The following is a 9,970-nucleotide window of genomic DNA, read 5'->3' as shown; positions in this document are numbered from 1 at the left end:
TTTATTCACTACATATAAATACTCATTAAAATTAGTTTCCAGCTTATTAATAGCTACATGTTTTAGGATGCTGGGGGAAGGGGCACGAAGCAGATGTTTGCTTAGCAATCATATCTATTGGTAACTCTCTTTCCTGTCTAAAGTCTGCCAATGTCACTGTCTCTTCTTCTGCCCAAGATTTCTGCTTCAGAAGAAAGTCCCTGATGTTTTTCTAACTCTAAAAGATGAAATGAGAATTTGGTTGATTTACCTAAATGAAACTTAAGAGTGGTTTTCCATCAGTGACCCATCATTCCAGCCGAACTGAAACGTAATCCCTTACTGTTTTCAAGTAATTATTACTTTTCTCTTTCGACAAGAAATCCAAAAGCAAAGACTCAAGCTTTGTGTTTTGACCCGTGACATATTTTCAGTCACAATGATTTTTTTTTTTAATTTTTAAGACTGAAGGACAAAAGGAACATAGGGAAGAGAACGCAAGTTTCATAAAAAAAATTAACTAGATTGATGACCAGTCTCCTTACTTGCTTTTTTTCCCCTGTGACAGTTTAACCAATCATGAATTGTCACCAAATTTCACTGAGCTGTTCTTGGGTTTTTCCCACCATAATTCTCCATTTATTTGGATTTTTCTCTATGATGAAACCATCAGATCCATTTTTTGTACCTTATTTGTTGGGACCAGATAAAAATTTGAGCCTCAGCATGGTAAGTTAACTAACATGTTTATCTTAGATTTAACTCTAGCTAGAACTATTTCTAAAGCCTTGGGTAGAAGCCAAATACTAGTACTTCTTACTCCCTCGAATGTGAACAGATGGGCCTTAATGATTTTTATGTATTTGACACATAAAAATATAAACTCTTTTTTTTTTTTTTGAGATAGGATCTCGCTCTGTTGCCCAAGCTGGAGTACCATGCTACTATCACAGCTCACTGCAGCCTCAATCTCTCAGACTTAAGCAATCCTTCGGTCTGTCTTAGCCTCCTGAGTAGCTGAAACTATAGGCGTGTGCCACCATGCCTGGCTAATTTTCTATTTTTTGTAAGGACAGGGTCTCACTATGTTACCCAGGCTGGTCTCAAACTCTTGGGCCCAAGCAATCCCCCCACCTTGGCCTCCCAAAGTGCTAGAATTATATTCATGAGCCACTGTGCCCTGTCAAAAATATAAACTCTTTAGGGTGGAAAACAGCCTTGCCTCATCTTTCAGTTGCGCAAAAACAATACTCCAGGACTTCAATGCATATTATCATTAACCTAAAATGAAGCCATATCCAATAAAGAGTGTAAGTCCGGCTGGGTGCGGTGGCCCACGCCTGTAATCCCAGCAATTTGGGAGGCCGAGGTGGGCAGATAACCTGAGGTCAGGAGTTCAAGACCAGCCTGGCAACATGGTGAAATCCCACCTCTACTGAAAATACAAAAATTAGCTGGGCATGGTGGCCAGCACCTGTAGTCCCAGCTACTCAGGAGGCTGAGGCAGGAGAATCGCTTGAACTCGCAAGGCAGAGGTTTCAGTGAGCCAAGATCGCACCATTGCACTCCAGCCTGGGCAACAGAACAAGACTCCATCTCAAATAAATAAGTAGATAGATAGATAGATAGATAGATAGATAGATAGATAGATAGATAGTATAAGTCTTAGAGGATAAAATGAAATTTTATGGTGAGGGTGGCGCAGGAGAAAAGTTACTGACAACCCTGTGAAAAATCCTCACAAGATTTTCCCCTCTTTATTTATAAATATTAAGGCTGTTTTTAACTTTTACCGCAGTCACAGGAATAAAAGTCCTAAGAAGCCTCTAAGCCAGTGCTTCTCAAAGTGTTGTCTCTGAACCAGCATATCAGCATCATCTGGAAATTTGTTGGAAACGTAAATACTCAGACCTCACCCTAGACTTATTGAACCTAAATGTCTGTTTGTGGTGGTGGTGGTGGTGTTGTTGTTTGAGACGGAGTTTCGCTTTTGTTGCCCAGGCTGCAGTGCAATGGCACGATCATAGCTCACTCCAGCCTGGAACTCCTGGACTCAAGCAACCCTCCTGCCTCAGCCTCCCAAGTTGCTAAGACTACAGGTGCCAGGCTAATATTTACTTTTTTCTTTTTGTAAAGAGAGGGTGTCACTGTGTTGCCCAGGCTGGTCTGGAACTCCCAGACTCAAGCAATCCTCCCACCTCGGCCTTTCAAAGTGCTGGGATTATAGGCACGAGCAATTGCACCCAACAATTTTATCTTATTTTGCCTCTCTTTCCTAGCCACCATCTACGTTCACCCACCTCACACCAAGTAGATTTTGCCTTCTAAACCAATCCACCTTTTTTCTTCACAATAAACACCAGTATATCCCATTAGGTACAAACTGGTTTAGCTGGAAGCTATGACTCGGCTGGATTCAAACACCAGAGATTGTCACAAAAAGCATATCTGGCATACAGCTTTTCCCATGTTGGTGACTATACCCAAAAGCCAAAACCAGCAAGAATAAAGTTCTACCAAACTTCAAGAGTGCTTGGGTAAAAGTCTACCTGGGAACCCAAAGCGTAAGGACACAGATTAGGTCATAGCAAAGGGCATTCTCAGGCTCAGTAAATCTGTGGGTTTATTTCGGTTGTCTAGAAATTCAGAGGACAGGGATTTGAGAAGGTCTACCCCAACCGCCTTTATGTCATCCTCCACCCACTGTACATTCCCCTTATAGAAAATGAAATAATCACTTACTACAGATGGGCTCAGATAATTGGCCAATGCCACCAGTTCCAAGAGAAACTGTGGCCAAAATTGACTTGACCGAGAGAGCTACTAAGTAGTTTCTTATGATTCCTCCAGGGCAGCCCAAAAAAGTAAAGCGAAGAAAACAGAAGAGTAGAAAATAAACTCATACATATCTCTTTCTCTGACATTCAGTCTCAAACTGGTCATTTGTTCCATATTTTCCTGATCACCGAGATGGTATCGCAATGGGCTACTCATTTTTGTACTCATGGGTATGAAAGGGAAAGAAGGCGGTCAGGTTCTTCCAGTACTGAGACATCCTTTTTGACCTTTTGGTTCTGACTGTGAAGAAGAATAAACTATTTTGTTACATGCTAGTAAGCAACAGTGTCTGAGCAGCCCTAGCTTGTTCTGGAAATCCTGTCAAGTGTAAAAAGATTAATTTATCCATTATGGTCTCTTTTCCTAGCCTCCACAGCTTATTGCAGATCAAATTACATTTATAAAGTTTAAAAGGTAGATAACTAAGATAATAGCTGCTGTGGTTTTTACACCGGGAAGTATAAATTCACACCTTATGAATATCTGTCATTCAATTTTTTTCCCTGAATTTCAGTTTCTTATTGCTTTCCAATGTATTGTTAGAAATTAATGTAAACCATGAAACTAGATCCACTTTGGCAAAGGCCAAGCAGTGCATCCTGGGGTTGATACATGTCATCTTGATAATGGTAAGTGTCAGAGGCCCAGGGTGTATTTCACATCCTGATTTTTTCTTTTTGTCTTTGTACTCTCCCCACTTAATCTTGCAGATGACAGATGAGATCTTCCCCGTTTGGACATATTCCTACCTGGTGCTGCTGCTGCCTGTGTTTGTCCTCACTGATTACGTCCGCTACAAGCCGCTCATCATCTTGCAAGGTATCAGTTTCATCATTACCTGGCTGCTGCTCTGGTTTGGCCAAGGAGTGAAGACCATACAGGTTGTAGAGTTCCTCTACGGGATGGTGACCGCCACCGAGGTGGCCTACTACGCCTATGTATACAGCGTGGTCAGCCCCGAGCACTACTAGAGAGTGAGCGGCTACTGCAGGAGCGTCACGCTGGCCGCCTACACAGCAGGGTCGGTGCTGGCCCAACTCTTGGTATCCCTGGCGAACTTGTCCTACTTTTACCTCAACGTCATATCCTTGGCCTCTGTCTCCGTGGCCTTCCTTTTCTCACTTTTTCAACCAATGCCCAAGAAGAGCATGTTTTTTTCATGCAAAACCCAAAACAGAAACTCCTCGGAAGCCACCGGGAGAGGATGCCATCTTAGAGGGATCTCACAAGGATCACAAAGCAGTTCATGGAATTATCCACTGTTTCAGGGGACCTGGATGCCAGCAGTGGGGCACCCCAAAGCCAAGCAATGTGGCTTTGAGAGATTTCGTGCAGTGGTCCCGGGATTTGCAGGAGTGCTACGCCTCAAAGCATCTTTTTTTTTTTTTTTTTTTTTTTTTTGAGACGGAGTCTCGCTCTGTCACCCAGGCTGGAGTGCAGTGGCCGGATCTCAGCTCAATGCAAGCTCCGCCTCCCGGGTTCACGCCATTCTCCTGCCTCAGCCTCCAGAGTAGCTGGGACCACAGGCGCCCACCACCTCGCCCGGCTAGTTTTTTTTGTATTTTTTTAGTAGAGACGGGGTTTCACCGAGTTAGCAGGGATGGTCTTGATCTCCTGACCTCGTGATCCGCCCGTCTCGGCCTCCCAAAGTGCTGGGATTACAGGCTTGAGCCACCGCGCCCGGCTACTGGCCCCTGTGGTGGGCTTTTTCCACATCAGGTTTTAACCAGATGTTAAACTATGTTCAAATCCTGTGGGATTACAAGGCACTATCTCAAAGTTTCACAATACATGTATTAGTCGATTTTCATGCTGCTGATAAAGACATACCCAAGACTGGGTAATTTATAAAGGAAAGAGGTTTAACGGACTCACAGTTCAGCATGGCTGGGGAGGCCTCACAATCATGGCGGAAGGCAAAGGAGGAGCAAAGTCACTGCTTTCCTGGCAAGAGAGAATGAGACCCAAGCAAAAGGGGAAACCCGTTATAAAACTGTCAGATCTCGTGAGAGTTATTTACTACCATGACAACAGTATGGGGGAAACTGCCCCCATGATTCAATTATCTCCGACCAGGCCACTCCCACAACACGTGGGAATTATGGGAGCTGCAATTTAAGAAGAGATTTGGATGCGCATACAGTCAAACCCTATAAATATATAATGGAGCAGTAGAAGCCCTTGAAACCTTTGGGTCTAGGTATATAAGACTTTATCTCATTAATGTGCAGAAAATGTGCTGCCCCATGTTTTTAAGATACTCCAAGGTAAAAAAAAAAATTAGGCCTGTTTGGAAGTAACTCCAGTCAATGCATTTCAGTGCAATAAAGCCCTGAAAAAAGTAAGATAGTAAGAACTGATATTACAAGACCTAAGCTATGTCAACTATACAACATATATTTAACTGACATTTTTGCTGTTTATAAAGAAGCTAGTGAGTATATTTAAAACACACACACACACTGGGCTCAATCTTTATTTATTTATTTATTTATTTATTTATTTATTTATTTATTTATTTATTTTGAGAAGGAGTCTCGCTCTGTTGCCCAGGAGGGAGTGCAATGGCACCATCTCAGCTCACTGCAACCTCTGTCTCCCGGGTTCACACAATTCTCCTGCCTCAGACTCCTAAGTAGCTGGGATTACAGGTGCACATTACCACGCGTGGCTAATTTTTTGTATTTTTAGTAGAGACGGGGTTTCACTATGTTGGCCAGACTGGTCTCGAACTCCTGACCTCGTGATCCACCCACCTCAGCCTCCCAAAGTGCTGGGATTACAGGCGTGAGACACCATGCCTGGCTCCTGGGCTCAATTTTTTATCTATGTTCTATCATTTGCCAAGTAGGCAAATCAATGAAAATTCTAGCAATCTGTTTTCTCTTCTCTTTTTGAAGGCCAGAACAATATCTACTAGTTTATTTCACAGGATTGCTTTTTTTTTTTTTTTTTTTTTTTTTTTGGGACGGGGTATCGCTCTGTCACCAGGCTGGAGTGTGCAGTGGCTCACTGCAGCCTCCAACTCCCTGGTTCAAGCGATTCTCCTGCCTCAGCCTCCTGGGTAACTGTACAGGATTGCTTTAAAGATCAAAAGATATCATGCATTGGGAAGTATTTGTGTACTGTAATATCTTAGGTAAAAATTAGTTGTTTTTATTTAATTTTCCTGAATGTAAAATAAATAATACAACTTTCAAATTTGTATTCTTCAATAATCCTGTTGTAGTGATTTCAACACCAACTACCAAATGGTTTGAAAAAGAAGAGTTTTGTCACAAATTTAAAAGAGGCAACTTATGTAATAAAACTTTGAAAAAGATATACGTGGAAGATAAAGTTACACTCATCCCTAAAAACAGGAGCTACAAACTGGTGTCCTACTGGTCAAATATGGTTGGACCATGCAGAGTTAGACGGTTTAAGGTTAAACTATCAAAACTCTTTTCAGGCAGGCATGGTGACTCATGCCTGTAATCCCAGAGTTTTGGGAGGCTAAGGTGGGGAGGCCAGGAGACCAGCCCAGCCAACATAGTGAGACCCTGTCTCAATAAATTTTCTTTTTTTTTTAAGTTAGCTGGGCATGATGGTGTGTGCATGTAGTCCTAGCAACTGCGGAAGCTGAAGGTAGGAGGGTCACTTGGGCCCAGGAGTTCTAGGCTTCAGCGAGCTATGATTGTGCCACTGCTCTCCAGCCTAGGTGACAGAGTGAGACTGTCTCATAAAACAAACAGGCTGGGCAAGGTGGTTCATGCCTGTAATCCTAGCACTTTGGGAAGCCAAGGTGAGTGGAGCACGAGGTCAGGAGTTCAAGACTAGCCTGGCCAACATGGTGAAACCCCATCTCTAATAAAAATGCAAAAATTAGCCAGGCATGCTGGCATGCACCTATAATCTCAGCTACTCAAGAGGCACAAGAATTGCTTGAACTTGGGAGGCGGAGGTTGCAGTGAGCCGAGATCTCGCCACTGCACTCCAGCCTGGGCAACAGAGCAAGACTCTGTCTTGGAAAAAAAAAATAGAAAAAAAAGCCTTTTTTCTTTCTGGAGTCTTTCAATAACTCTAGTCTTTAAAATGTGGTTTGAAAGGCCAGGTGTGGTGGCTCATGCCTTTAATCCTAACACTTTGGGAGGCCAAGGCAGGTGGACCAGCCTTAATATGATGAAACCCCATCTCTACAAAAAATGCAAAAAAATTATCTGGGTGTGGTGGTGTTTGCCTGTAGTCCCAGCTACTCGGGAGAATGAGGCAAGAGAATCACTTGAGCCCAGGAGGTCAAGGTTGCAGAGAGCCGCGATTGCACCACTGCACTTCATCCTGGATGACAAAGTGAGACCCTGTCTCAAAAAATAATAATAAAAAAAGAATGTGGTTTGCAGACCACATTACCATGAGGTGGGCACACTCAGGTAATGGTCTGCAGACCTGATATGCATAAACTGACCTAAGCCATCGGTGACCGCAGCTCATAGTTTTACCTTTTTAAGGGATTGTAGAAAAAAAATGCAACAAGAGTTGTAAAAAAGGATATGTGGCTCATAAGCTGTAAATATTCACTATCTGGCCCTTTAGAAATTGTGGATCTTGAACTCAATATAGTGGGTTGCTGACCAGCATTTTTAAAACAGAGTAGACTAGTCTAATATAGAATAGGGAGCATATCAGCTCATAAGGATACATTTTGTTTTGCAAGAATTCTGTTCATACACATATATATGCACTAATTAATATATAAAATATATTTTCCTCAGGCTATGGTTAAAGAAGTGTGAAAGCTTCTGCTCTTGGAGCTATCTTATACATATCAGAGTTCCCAGCAAGACAAATAACATATTTGCATATTTCCTTAACTGTACATACGGGGATTTGCCAAAGCTTGTTGCCCTCTGATTTAAGACTGTTCTCTACACCCAGCTTCCTCATTCTCTACCATATCCAGATATTTATTTGCTCAAACAACAATTAACCCCAGAATGAATTCTTTTTTTGTTTGTTTGTTTTTTGTTTTTTGAGACGGAGTCTTGCTCTGTCGCCCAGCCTGGAGTGCAGTGGCGTGATCTTGGCTCACTGCAACCTCCATCTCCCGGGTTCAAGCCATTCTCCTGCCTCAGCCTCCTGAGTAGCTAGGACTACAGGTGCCTGCCACCACGCCTGGCTAATATTTTGTTTTGTTTTGTTTTGTTTTGTTTTTAGTAGAGACAGGGTTTCACCGTGTTAGCCAGGATGGTCTCAATCTCCTGACCTTGTCATCCACCCACCTCAGCCTCTCAAAGTGCTGGGATTACAGGCGTGAGCCACCACGCGCCCGGCCCAGAATGAATTCTTATAACTGCTCATTCTATCTTCTTTCCACAACCAAGTTATTATATTATCCTGTATAATTTTCTGTTTGGCCTTGTATGCATATTATGTTTTTATTCCATTGTCCTTAATAAAAACCTCAGACACAGCACCCCTTAACAAGTAGTAATCCTCAATTATGGTGATAATGACAGCAGGAAACAAGTGCCCTATGAGAAAGGCAAGGTGGGAGGTGGTGGATGAGGCTGGCCCTCCCAGTGGATGTGTGTGTGCCTGAGCATCATTGCTGTCCCTTGAGTTGGCTGGTGTCTCCTTCCTCCTTATCTAAAGATGAATTTCTGATATTGTGTGTTGTCTGACAGGAAAAAGGCAGGAAGACTGAGCAACAAAGAGAAATCTTGGGCTGGTCTCTGGGGAATTGAGGGTTTTCAGCTCCCACTACTGGGTTCACCCTTCAAGCCCCCTCCTGGGTCTTCTGCTCTGGCAAAACCTTCCTCCTGGCTCAGAAGCTACAGTAGTTTGGAGAGTTTTAGGTAATTGTCCAGGCACTTCTCATCTCTCACAGAATATACTTTGTGAGGTTTAAAACACTCTTCCAAAGAGAATGTGGTGCAAGGAGGCAGAGGTGGGCTGACACGGGCATTAGTACTCCAGGGGACAAAGGGCAGGCCCCAGAGCTGTCTTTGAAGTCAGCCCAACAATCTGCATGTACTTTCCTGACAAAACAAAGTTTTCACATCAAATAAGACTTTGAAGCTATTTATTCTAAAGCTAAGTTGTTCCACACCCACCTGTTTATTGAACAAAGTGGGGCCCATTGTTGAGCTCACATTCTTCTCACTTCCCTCCCTGAAAATTCCTAACGTTTGATTGGTTAGGTCAGGGCTCCGATTGGTGTTTCATCCTCTGCACTGCTGGCCTCTTGGGCTGGGCAATTCTTTGTCGAGGGGGACTGTTCTGAGCTCTGTAGGATGTTCAGCAACATCGTATGCCTCTAAGCCACTAGGTGCCAGGATGCACCCCATTGTGATAACCAAAAATGTCTTCAAATATTGCCACCTGTCCACTAGAAGGCAAAAATACCCCTGGTTGACAACCACTAGATAAGATTTGGATTAGGGTCAGAGCTTTTTTTTGCGGGGGAGGGATTGGTGGGGACGGAATCTCGCTTTGTCACCCAGGCTGGAGTGCAATGGCGTGATCTCAGCTCACTGCAACCTCCACCTCCCGGGTTCAAGCAATTCTCCTGCCTCAGTCCCCCTAATTTTTGTATTTTTGGTATAGATGGGGTTTCACCATGTTGGTCAGGCTGGTCTCGAACTCCTGACCTCAGGTGATCCACCTGCCTCGGCCTCCCAATAGAGCTCTTTTATAATCCTTATCACACTGAATTTTTTTATTTATTTATTAACTTAAATTTATTTATCTAATTTCCCCACTAGGCTGTATTGTTTTTCAAAGCAAGGACCCAAAGTTTACCACTGTACTGTTCCACAGAGAAGCTCAAAAGTACTTGCTGGTTTAACAAATGAAGGAAAGAAGGAAGGCAGAAAAGAAGGAAGGAAGGAACAAATAAAGAAAGGCATGATCAGGCCAGGCATTGGGGCTCACATCTGTAATCCTAATATTTGGGAGGCCTAGATGGGAAGATTGCTTGAGGCCAGGAGTTTGAGACCAGCCTGGTCAATATAGCGAGACCCCATCTCTACAAATAAATATATATATGTATATATTATAGATATATTTATATATTATAGATATATAAATATATAGAGAGAGAGAGAAATATATATATAGAAAAGTTTGGCATCTGTCAGGCATCTTGAGGAAATTTTTTTTTTTTTTTTTTTTT

At 42.9% G+C, this 9,970-nt stretch overlaps 1 pseudogene; it reads left to right on the top strand.

Annotated features, from left to right (window-relative positions):
- Positions 1–558: 558 nt before the first annotated feature.
- The window catches only part of LOC111527563, a 43,180-nt pseudogene continuing 33,768 nt past the window's right edge, over positions 559–9,970 (top strand).

This window comes from Piliocolobus tephrosceles, chromosome 11 (genome assembly GCF_002776525.5).
Source record: "Piliocolobus tephrosceles isolate RC106 chromosome 11, ASM277652v3, whole genome shotgun sequence".
Classification (NCBI taxonomy): domain Eukaryota; kingdom Metazoa; phylum Chordata; class Mammalia; order Primates; family Cercopithecidae; genus Piliocolobus; species Piliocolobus tephrosceles.
Note: the sequence above shows the minus strand (reverse complement) of the source record. Positions and strands in the feature narration are given on the sequence as shown.